An 11,201-nucleotide genomic window follows, 5' to 3' on the forward strand; every position below is an offset into this window, starting at 1 on the left:
GAATCTGCCTTGCAATGCAGGGGACCAGAGAAGTCCCCTGTAAATTAGCTTTAAGTGCGTAGTAAGCCATTCCAAAGCATAGTGACTTAAAAAAATACATCCCAACACATTAAGCTCATGATTCTGTGGTTCTGCAATTTGTGCGGGGCTTTGAGCGGTTCTTCTGGTCCTGACTAGGGTCAGTCGTGTGCCTGTGGTTTGCTGCCGGTCAGTTAGACTGTCTGCCTCTGGGTGTTTCAGGTCCCCTTGGGTGATAGAGGTGACCTGACCGTATGTATTTCATCTTCCAGAAGGCTAGATCTAACTTTCCACATGGCTGGGTGAGCATTCCATAAAAAAGGAACAAAAAAACACCCAAGGACTCCTGAGGCCCAGGCTTGGAATGGGAACGATGTCAATTCTGCCACACTTAATTGGCCAAAGCAAGTCCCAAGGTCAGCCTCAAGGACAAAGAAATACTCTCCACCTCTGGAAGGAAGATGCTGCACAATCATCACACTGAAAAGAGGTATGGATACAGGGAGGAGCATACTTGGGCCATTTTTGCAAAAACCAACAGGCTGTTGTGTAGCAGAATGGCAGACTAAGTGTCACTCTGTTAGAAATGAAGCATTTATAGTATGTATTATTCTGGACATTACATATATTACTGCTGTGAATATATTATATTCTTCCTGATGATTTTGGCATTCTTGACATTAGAAGAATGCTTATAAAGGGGATCAGGGTTGGAAGACTTTCACTCATTCTGAATCATTCATTCGGCATCTCTGTGCACAAGGTCGGGGAGGGGCAGAAGCATTGGGCACATTTGTTGGAGTCCAGTAGGGAAGACACACGGCGGGGGACAGCCCAGCGTGGACTGTGGTTTCTGCTCTGGCAGGGATATGTGTGGAGGGGTCTTGGCCCAGGGGGAGGGATGTGGGTGGAGCGTGCGTGTGTGTGTGTGTGTGTGTGTGTGTGTGTGTGTGTGTCTGTAAGGCAAGGCATCCCAGGGGTAGGTAATGACTGACTTTATTTATTTCTTTTTATTTCTGACTGTTTGATTGTGACTGATTAATTGGCCGAGTCGTGAGCCTTGTGGGATCTCAGTTCCCTGGCCAGGGATTGAACCTGTGCCCCCTGTAGTGACGCTGCGGAGTCCTCACCGCAGAACCACCAGGGAGTTCCCTGTAATGACTGGCTTTAGATTTGAAAAATGAGTCAGCCAGACGAGGAATGTGGTTAAGAGTGAATTCCAGGATACACAAGGCATTTCTTTCACCAGATAATCAGTGAGGGCACTCAGGGGCAGGGAGTGAGCCAGAGAGGGGTTGCACTGAAAAGCCGGGCCAGGTCCCAAGTGCCTTCAGCCTGCCTTTGACCTTTGTCTTGGAGGCAGTGCAGGGCCGCTGGTGACTGCACGTTTTATTGTGAGGGTTCTCAGGACTGGAGCTGAAGAAGTGACTGACCAGTGCAAGCTATTTGATTCCCTGCGGTTGGGAGCTAGCTCTTGTCCTAGAAGTAAAGGAAGAATCATTTTTTTTTTGCTTTTGCTTTTTTTGTGGCCATGCCTAGAGGCATGAAGGATCTTAGTTACCCTACCAGGGAGTGAACCCATGTCTGCTGCAGTTCTGCAGTGGAAACATGGAGTTTTAACCACTAGACCGCCAGGGAATTCCCTAGACTCACTTTTCTTCTCTGAACACACCTTGGTTCTCTGTGAAATCACACCAGGAGAAATAAACATGGCCTCACTCTCACATCTTCCATCAAGATAAGATGTAGATGGAACAGCGATTTAAGTATTAAAAAAATAAGGTCATAAAGTATTAGTAGAAAATATGAAAATGGTTTTAATCTCAAAGTGGACAAGACTTGCCCAGAAGTCATAAGAAAAGAGATGGATGTATTTAACTACATAAAGCAAAAATAGAAATAAAAAACACCTGCATTGCAAAAAAACACCATATGCTAAGTTAAAAAAAAATACCAGCAGATTAGGAAAAAATATTTGCAATGTGGCAGCCCTGCTATCTGGTAATTTAGTTTTTCCTCCCTGGGTCACGAAGATCCCTGGAGTAGGAAACGGCAACCCACTCCAGTATTCTTGCCTGGAGAATCTCATGGACAGAGGAGCCTGGTGTGCTACATACAGTTCATGGGGTCGCAAAGGGTTGGACACGACTGAGCGACTAACATGTAACATTATTTTGTTGAAACCATTTTTTTCTTACTGTTTCAAAATATCATCTTTATCGTATGTTAAATGTTTATTTGTAAATCTTTTGGGGAGGGGGCTTTAAATTCTGTTCCTTTAATCTGTCTGTCTATCCTTTCACGTGCCAGTACCATATTAACTTAGTCACTGTAGTATTGTGTGTGTGTGCGTGCGCGTGTGCTCAGTCGTGTCCAGCTCTTTGTGGCTCCATGGACTATATAGCCCACCATGCTCCTTTGTCCATTTGGAATTTTCCAGGTTAGAATATTGGAATGGATTGCCATTTCCTACTCCAGGGGATCTTTCTGACCCAGGGATCGAACCCAGGTTTCTTACAGCTCCTGCACTGGCGGGCGGATTCCTTACCACTAGCGCCACTTGGGAAGCCCCATAGTATTATAGTGTATCTTAATATCTGGCAGTCTCTCACGTTACTTTTATTTTTTATTGAAGTAGAGTTGATTTACAGTGTTGTGTTAATTTTAGGTGTACAGCGCAGTGATTCAGTTAAACATATATACATATAAGTGTATGTGTGTGTATGTGTGTTTCTTATAGGTTACTACAAAATATTGAATATGGTTCCCTGTAAGTCCTATACAGTAAGTCCTTGTTGGTTATTTGTTTTATATATAGCGATGAGTATTTCAGTTCAGTTCAGTTCAGTCGCTCAGTCGTGTCCGACTCTTTGCGACCCCATGAATCGCAGCACGCCAGGCCTCCCTGTCCATCACCAACTCCAGGAGTTCACTCAAACTCATCGAGTCGGTGATGCCATCCAGCCATCTCATCCTCTGTCGTCCCCTTCTCCTCCTGCCCCCAATCCTCCCAGCATCAGAGTCTTTTCCAATGAGTCAACTCTTCGTGTGAGGTGGCCAAAGTACTGGAGTTTCAGCTTTAGCATCAGTCCTTCCAAAGAACACCCAGGACTGATCTCCTTTAGAACGGACTGGTTGGATCTCCTTGCAGTCCAAGGGACTCTCAAGAGTCTTCTCCAACACCACAGTTCAAAAGCATAAATTCTTTGGCACTCAGCTTTCTTCACAATGCAACTCTCACATCCATACCTGACCACTGGAAAAACCACAGCCTTGACTAGACTGACCTTTGTTGGCAAAGTAATGTTTCTGCTTTTCAATATGCTGTCTAGGTTGGTCATAACTTTTCTTCCAAGGAGTAAGCGTCTTTTAACTTCATGGCTGCAGTCACCATCTGCAGTGATTTTGGAGCCCAGAAAAATAAAGTCTGATACTGTTTCCACTGTTTCCCCGTCTACTTCCCATGAAGTGATGGGACCAGATGCCATGATCTTTGTTTTCTGAATGTTGAGCTTTAAGCCAACTTTTTCACTCTCCTCTTTCACTTTCATCAAGAGGCTTTTTAGTTCCTCTTCACTTTCTGCCATAAGGGTGGTGTCATCTGCATATCTGAGGTTACTGATATTTCTCCCAGCAATCTTGACTCCAGCTTGTGCTTCTTCCAGCCCAGCGTTTCTCTTGATGTACTCTGCATAGAAGTTAAATAAGCAGGGTGACAATATACCGCCTTGACGCACTCCTTTTCCTATTTGGAACCAGTCTGTTGTTCCATGTCCAGTTCTAACTGTTGCTTCCTGACCTGTATATAGGTTTCTCAAGAGGCAGGTCAGGTGGTCTGGTATATCAATCCCCAAATCCTAATTTATCCCTCTCCCCTCTTTCCCCTTTGGTGACGGTAAGTTCATTTTCTGTGTCTGTGCATCTGTTTCTCTTTTCACATGCTTTAAAATTTTTTTAGATTATTTTTGGCTGCCCTGGGTCTTCGTTGCTGCACACATGCTTGCTCTGGTTGTGGCGAGCGAGGGCTACACTTTGTTGGGGTGCGCGGGCTTCTCAGTGCAGCGGCTTCTCTTGTTGCAGAGCATGGGCCCTAGCATGCGGGCTCAGTACTCGTGGTGCACCAGCTCAGTTACTCCGAGGCATGGGGCATCCTCCTGAACCAGGGATCGAACCCACGGCCCCTGCATCGCAAGGCGGACTCTTAACCACTGGACCACCAGGGAAGTCTTTTCAAATGTCTACTTTTCAAAGGTCTGCTTTTTAAAGGGATTTCCTGTTTGAGAATATGGTACGTTTTCTCATTCGTGCAAGTCCTTTTTTGGTGTGCATCCCTCAGGGGCAATTTAAATTTTGTTCACATCAACTTTGCACATTTAGGTTATTTCTGTATATTTTATCCTTTTTGGTTATTACAAATGAGATTTTCTTCCTTAATAATCTAACTGGCTATTAAATTCTTTGTATTAATTTTGTAGTCATCCAACCTACAAAAAATTTGTATTGTTTTGGGCTTTTATTAGTTAGTAATCATACCAACTACAAAGACAAATAACTTTGCTTCCACTTTTAAATTCTTTGTACTTTATATTTCTGTTTATTATTGATTGCATTGCTTGGTATTTTCAGAACCATTGTAAATAATGGGCTTCCCAGGTAATGTTAGTAGTAAAGAACCTGCCTGCCAATGCAGGAGATGTAAGAGACTCAGGTTCGATCCCTGGGTTGGGAAGATCCCCTGGAGGGAGGGCATGGCAACCCACTCCAGTATTCTAGACTGGAGAATCCCATAGACAGAGGAGCCTGGAGGGTTACAGTCCAGGGGTCACAAACAGTCGGAAGCCACTAATCGACTTAACATGCATGTACTATGGTGGACATTCTTGTTTGGTTCCTGGCTTTCATGGAGTGCTTCTTGTGTTTTCCCATTAAACATGAGGCTGGTTTAAAAGTTGAAATAGATATTTATCTATTATAATACATGAGGGAAGCATCCGTCATTAATAGCCTTTGCTGTGGCCAATTCCTTCGGCTAGTCAAGTATCTGTGTACCTTTTCCCTACATAGAGCCTCCCCACCCCTTAACTGGGGGCAGAGTCCCATTTGGTTCTGCTTCTCTGTGAAAGGCCAGGATCTCTGGGTGAGGCATGGTCCTGCCCGTCAGAGCAACACAGTCTTCCCTTGGGACTTCCCTTGTGATCCAATGGCTAAGACTCTGCATTCCGACGCCGGGGTCCCAGGTTCAACCCCTGGTCAGGGAACTAGATCCTGCATGCTGCAACTAAAGACCCCGTGTGCCACAACTTAGCCCCGGAGCAACCAAATAAAGAAATATTAAAAAAGAGAAGACAGTCTTCTCCTGATTTGTTTTTCAGAAATTGTCAGATGGTCTGATCTTCATTTTATAAGAGATTTGTTTTTTCAACCCACAATATAAGATCAAGTTTAGAATCATAATTTATTTTGTCAAATTTCTGTTTTTTTTTAAACAAAATTATTATTGAGGTTGTGTCTGAGAGGTAACAATATATACTAGAAGTGAAAATAATGAAGAACCTTAAACTTTTTACAGATAAAATATTCAGCTCTTTATTGAAGAGCTTTGGCTCTGAATGTCCCAGCACGAATCATACAGACTCACTTGGTGGAGATATCTGAAGACCAACAGAAAGCAGGCTGTTTCTTCAGAGCATTTCCCCCCACACCAGCGAAAAAAGATAGTCTTCCTTGATCTGGTGGTCTTTGAACTAAAAGGAAGTGATCTAATCACAGCATGGCCAATATGTAGTAACTCAGTGGACACAAGTTAATACAACATGAACCCCATGTTGGAAAGGGAAAATGGGGACTATGGTAGACACTGGTCCATGGCACAGATTACACTGGACTTCAGGCTTCCCTGGTGGCTCAGTGGTAAAGAACCTGTTTGCCAGTGCAGGCGATGTAAGAGATGTGAGTTTCATCCCTGGGTTGGGAAGATCCCCTGGAGAAGGGAATGGCTATGCACCCAAGTATTCTTGCCTGGACAGTCCCCATGGACAGAGCAGCCTGGTGGGGCTACAGTCCATAGGGTCACAGAGAGTCGGACACGACTGAGCGACTTAGCATGGTGAATGTTCTCTTTTCTGTCTGTAGAATGCGTTTCATTGGTGAGTCCATTTGGACCACCTTTTTCTGCTCTCTGAGAAAATTCATTGTCCTCTGAAATTCCCACTTCTGCCTAGGGAAACTAACTTTCTTATCTTTTATCCTTCAAGGCCGTAAAAGTACTGACTTCCAGCCAACTTAGATTGCTGGCCACAGACAAAAAGTCCCTCTCCTAGCAGAATTATATCCCCTTCCATCTGTGTTTGTGACTGGCTGGCTCTTTACTGAGTTCATCACTCTCGTAACATTGGGTGGAAGGAGAGAAAAAGACAGCATGTTTTTTCCCCATAGTTTGTATATTAACACATATATATGGAATCTGCAAAGAGTTCTGATGATTCTATGGGCAGGGCAGCAAAGGAAACACAGACGTAAAGAACAGACTTTGGACACAGTGAAGGAAGGAGAGGGTGGGATTATTTGAGAGAATAGCATTGAAATGTACACATTGCCATCTGTAAAATAGATGGCCAGTGGGAGTTTGCAGTGTGATGCAAGGAGCCCAAAACCATCGCTCTGTGACAACCTGGAGGGGTGGAGGGTGAGGGAGGTGGGAAGGGGTACAAGAGGGAGGGGACATATGTATACCTATGGCGGATTCATGTTGCTACATGGCAAAAACCATCACAATATTATAAAGTATTACAAATTAAAGATAACATATACATTTTATACAAAGGTAATAAATACTCAAAATACAAAAAAAAAATTTTGGAATTTCCCCCAGTGCTTCACCTTGACTGGCAGGTTGTCTGTCTTCCAAGAAACCACCAGTGATGGTTTAATGAAGAGCTTTGCGTGGAATGGCAAGGGATCAGATGACCAGCTTGTGAGGCCATATTTTATGTGAGATATTCACCATTGCTCGGTACCTCTTTTTACTCAACAGTGTTAAAAATGTAAAATATGACACATGGTGATTGTAGTGCGCCCTCGTTGTAAGATGAAAATCAATTTCAGAGATGTTAAAATGGGCAAAAAATGTGCACCTTAGAGTGTGATAAGATACCACGTCTGTACCTTTAAAAAAAAATTCTTTATTAAAAAAATCCATTTATTTATTTGGCTGCGTCAGGCATTAGCTGTAGCACGTGGACCTTCGTTGCATCGTGCGGACCTCGCTGGTTCACGCCCTCTCTAGTCGTGGTGTGCAGGCTCAGTAGTTGTGACGTGAGGGCTTAGTTGCCCTGTGGCACATGGAACCTTCCCAGACCAGGAATCGAACCCGTGTCCCCTGCACTGCAAGGCAGATTGTTAACTACTCGCCCGCCAGGGAAGTCCCTCAGGTCTGCACCTTTGCCCTGGGCCGTCCCACCAGCTCTGCCTGGACAACATCTCGTTTATGCTCTGCTACCTGCGGCTCCCCACCTGCGGGAAAGGAGTTTTGTTTCAGTTAGGGTGAATTGTTGTTCCGTCGTCTTCTAAGCTCCTTCTCCACTTGTGTCCCAGGTGGCTGCTCCAGCACCGGGAGCCATAACCACTGCTCTAGTAGCAGAAAGGAGGGAAGGGAATATACATGGGCATTCTCCTTCCCTCTAAGTGTATGTCCAGGAAGTTGCTCAGACCATTTCTGCTTTATATCAACACTGTGTGCAGCTTAGTTACACACTCACCTGGGAGAATGTAATTTTGTTCTAGATTGCCAAGTCCCCTGCTAATATTCAGGCATTTGATTACTGTAGAAGGAAAGGATGAAACTTGGGGACAACTATTATGGAGTATTTTATCACTGACCTTGTTTATTTTTTTATTTTTCGACTGTGAAGCACAACTTGTGTGTTCTTAGTTCCCTGACCAGGGATCGAACTTGGGATTCCCGAAGTGAGAGCACCAAATTCCAACCAGTGGATGGCCAGGGAAGTCTCTCAACTAACTGTTTCTAAAGGTTCATAAGATAGTCTGTGAAAAAGTTCTCTTTATTACGAATGAAATCATCCTAAGAATGTACATGTGTATGTGTGTTTAGTCGCTCAGGCGTGTCCCGCTCTTTGTGATCCTTTGGACTCCAGCCTTCGGTGTTCCTCTATTCATGGAATTTTTCAGGCAAGGATGCCGGAGTGGGTTGTCATTTCCTCCTCCAGGGGATCTTCCCAACCTTGGGATCGAACCTGTGCCTCCCATGCCTCCTGCATTGCAGGCAGATTCTTTACCTGCTGAGTCATCATTAAATGCCTTTTAAGCATCTCTGGAGATGATTAACTCCCAGCCCCCAACTCAGTCTGAGCCCCTTCTCCATAGGACATGGACTGTCACCCTGAAGTCTGTAGCAGCTTTGCACAGTAGAATCAAGCATTCGTTTCTGTGATTCCTTAGTTCAAATCTGGCTCCAGTAGCAGCGGATCTTACCAGAGTGACCACCGGGAGTCTAGCACCTAACTCGGAACCTGATACCTAGTGGGCACTCAGTAATTTCCAAAGAATACTCGAGTGAACAAGCAGTTTGTGTTTTGTCTGAGGTTTTACAAGAAAATAGCAAATCTTTCTCTGCCCTCTTCCACCCAGCCCCTGGCTCCCTCCCATATGCAGCACCTTGGATGAAATAGTTAGCAGGATGGGTGGGGAGCTTCTGGTGTGAAGCCTGCAACTTCTCGGCCCACCTCCTGGAGTCTGTGTGGATGCCTGGAGCTTTGCATTAATGGTGGGCTTTGCAGACAGCTATGGGTGGGGGAGCCCATAGAGCTGCCGGTGGGCCAGGCTGGGGGCTGTTAGCACTGGGGATGGGGCCAGCTCGAGAGCTCTCGCCAGTTATGGCCAGCGCAGGTGGTGGGAGGATTCACACGAGTCCCAGGTGGCTGGCGTGTTAGCTCACATGGCAGGCAGGGCGTGACCCTCCTGCTTGGTGGGGCAGAGAGAGGCGGTTAAGAATTTTTTGATGCTGGCAGGAGTAGCAACCTGAGCTGAGACATCTTTTCTTGCCAACTCATTAAGGATCGGGCTGGAGCCGCAGGAAACCTGCAAACTCAGCCCACTTAGCAGGAGAGAGGCCCTGAGGCATGTCCTCACCTGCTGGTATTCTCACTTCTCCATGTCTTCCTTCTTGTTCTCTGGGGATTGGGGTGGTGATGCCAGGGCTTACTGGAGGAAAGAGGGTGGGTGGCAGGGAGAAGGCAGCACCCAGGCTGCCTGCCTCCTTGAAGCCTCAGTGACTCCCTGCCTTTCTCAGAGACCCTCAGGTCCGAGGGGCTGCAGATCTGCAGCTGTAGACCTCCTGTCAATCCAGAATGGTCTCTGGCCAAGTTGGTTCAGTGTCACCAGCATTTTTTTTTTAGATCTTTTAAAAACATTTAGAATTTTCTGTATGGCTGCACCGGATCTTTGTTGCTGCACGCGGGCTTTCTCTAGTTGCAACAAGCAGGAGCTATGCTTCATTGTGGTGGTGGGCTTCTCACTGCAGTGGTCTCTCTTGTTGTGGAGCACGGGCTCTAGAGCGTGGGCTTAGTTGTTGTGAGGCACAGGCTTAGCTGCCCTGCAGCACGTGGGATCTTCCCGGACTGAGGATGGAACCCATGTCCCCTGTATTGGCAGGCAGATTCTTAACCTCTGGACCACCTGGGAAATTCACCAGCAGTTATGGAACTTCTGCTCCATTCTAGGACCTGCGTGTGGAGATCAGAGAAGTAAGCAGATGCTCTGGATGTGAAGAGACCCAGGCAGTGATAGAAGCATATCCTTCACAGCAGGTGTGCCCAGCAGAGGGTGCTTGGGCTGAGACAAGTATCTGGGAAACTTCTAGGGGGAACAGTGGCTTGCGCAGGCTTCACAGATGAGTGGTGCTTGACAGATGGACAAGGGTTTCTGCGCAGAAAAGTCACAGAGGAGCCAAGTAGCATGGCACAGTTTGAGAGCTTCCATCCCTTACTCTGCTGCTGGTTAAAGCATGCCGCTCACTTATCAAACTCCAGGGAAGCTTCTTGGTGTTTTCAATTGGTCCATCTTAGTCCTCAAAGAATCTCTGAGAATGAAGAACCCGAGTCCCATCTCACTGTTCAGGGCCTGGGGCACTGGGAGGTCAAATGACATATCTAGGATTCACCTCAGTAGGTGAATGTGTAATTAAGGGACTTAACTATCTAAGTAGTTAGTAAGTAGTTTAGAGACTTCCCTAGCAGTCCAGTGGTAAAGCTCTGTGCTTCCAATGCAGAGAGTGCGGATTTGGTCCCTGGTCAGCAAATTAAGATCCCACATGCCACACAGTGCGGCCAAAAAAAAAAAAAAATTTGCAAAAATATTAAATAAATAAAATAGCTTGAAATGGATATGAATATTCTAAAAAAAGTAGTTAATAAGCAATGGACCAGGCTTGTAGAATCTAAAGCCCAGAGTGATGATAATGATGCTGCTGCTGCTAAGTCACTTCAGTCATGTCCGACTCTGTGCGACCCCATAGACAGCAGCCTACCAGGCTCCCCTGTCCTTGGGATTCTCCAGGCAAGAACACTGGAGTGGGTTGCCATTTCCTTCTCCAATGCATGAAAGTGAAAAGTGAAAGTGAAGTTGCTCAGTCGTGTCCGACTTGTAGCGACCCCATGGACTGCAGCCTACCAGGCTCCTCCGTCCATGGGATTTTCCAGGCAAAAGTACTAGAGTGGGGTGCCATTGCCTTTTCCGATAATGATGATAGCAAGAATTAATCATCCCACTCACTGCATCCTCACTAAATGCCAGATACTGTGCTAAGCGTTATTTCAGTTAGTTTTCAACAGAGGCAAATCTGCCCTGTTTTATCCCCACCTCATGGGTGAGGAACCAGAGATCAAATTGCCAACATCTGCTGGATCATGGAAAAAGCAAGAGAGTTCCAGAAAAACATCTATTTTTGCTTTATTGACTATGCCAAAGCCTTTGACTGTGTGGATCACAATAAACTGTGGAAAATTCTGAAAGAGATGGGAATACCAGACCACCTGACCTGCCTTTTGAGAAACCTATATGCAGGTCAGGAAGCAACAGTTAGAACTGGACATGGAACAACAGACTGGTTCCAAATAGGAAAAGGAGTACATCAAGGCTATATATTGTCACCCTGCTTATTTAACTTC

At 45.6% G+C, this 11,201-nt stretch overlaps 1 long non-coding RNA gene across 1 annotated transcript; it reads left to right on the top strand.

Moving 5' to 3' along the window:
• The first annotated feature begins 299 nt into the window (after positions 1–299).
• Positions 300–9,842, top strand: LOC138984769 (uncharacterized). The gene is made up of 3 exons (XR_011462055.1): positions 300–508; positions 4,099–4,306; positions 9,756–9,842. It is a non-coding gene; the product is annotated as an uncharacterized lncRNA (long non-coding RNA).
• The last annotated feature ends 1,359 nt before the right edge of the window (positions 9,843–11,201 follow it).

This window comes from Bos mutus, chromosome 22 (genome assembly GCF_027580195.1).
Source record: "Bos mutus isolate GX-2022 chromosome 22, NWIPB_WYAK_1.1, whole genome shotgun sequence".
NCBI lineage: Eukaryota > Metazoa > Chordata > Mammalia > Artiodactyla > Bovidae > Bos > Bos mutus.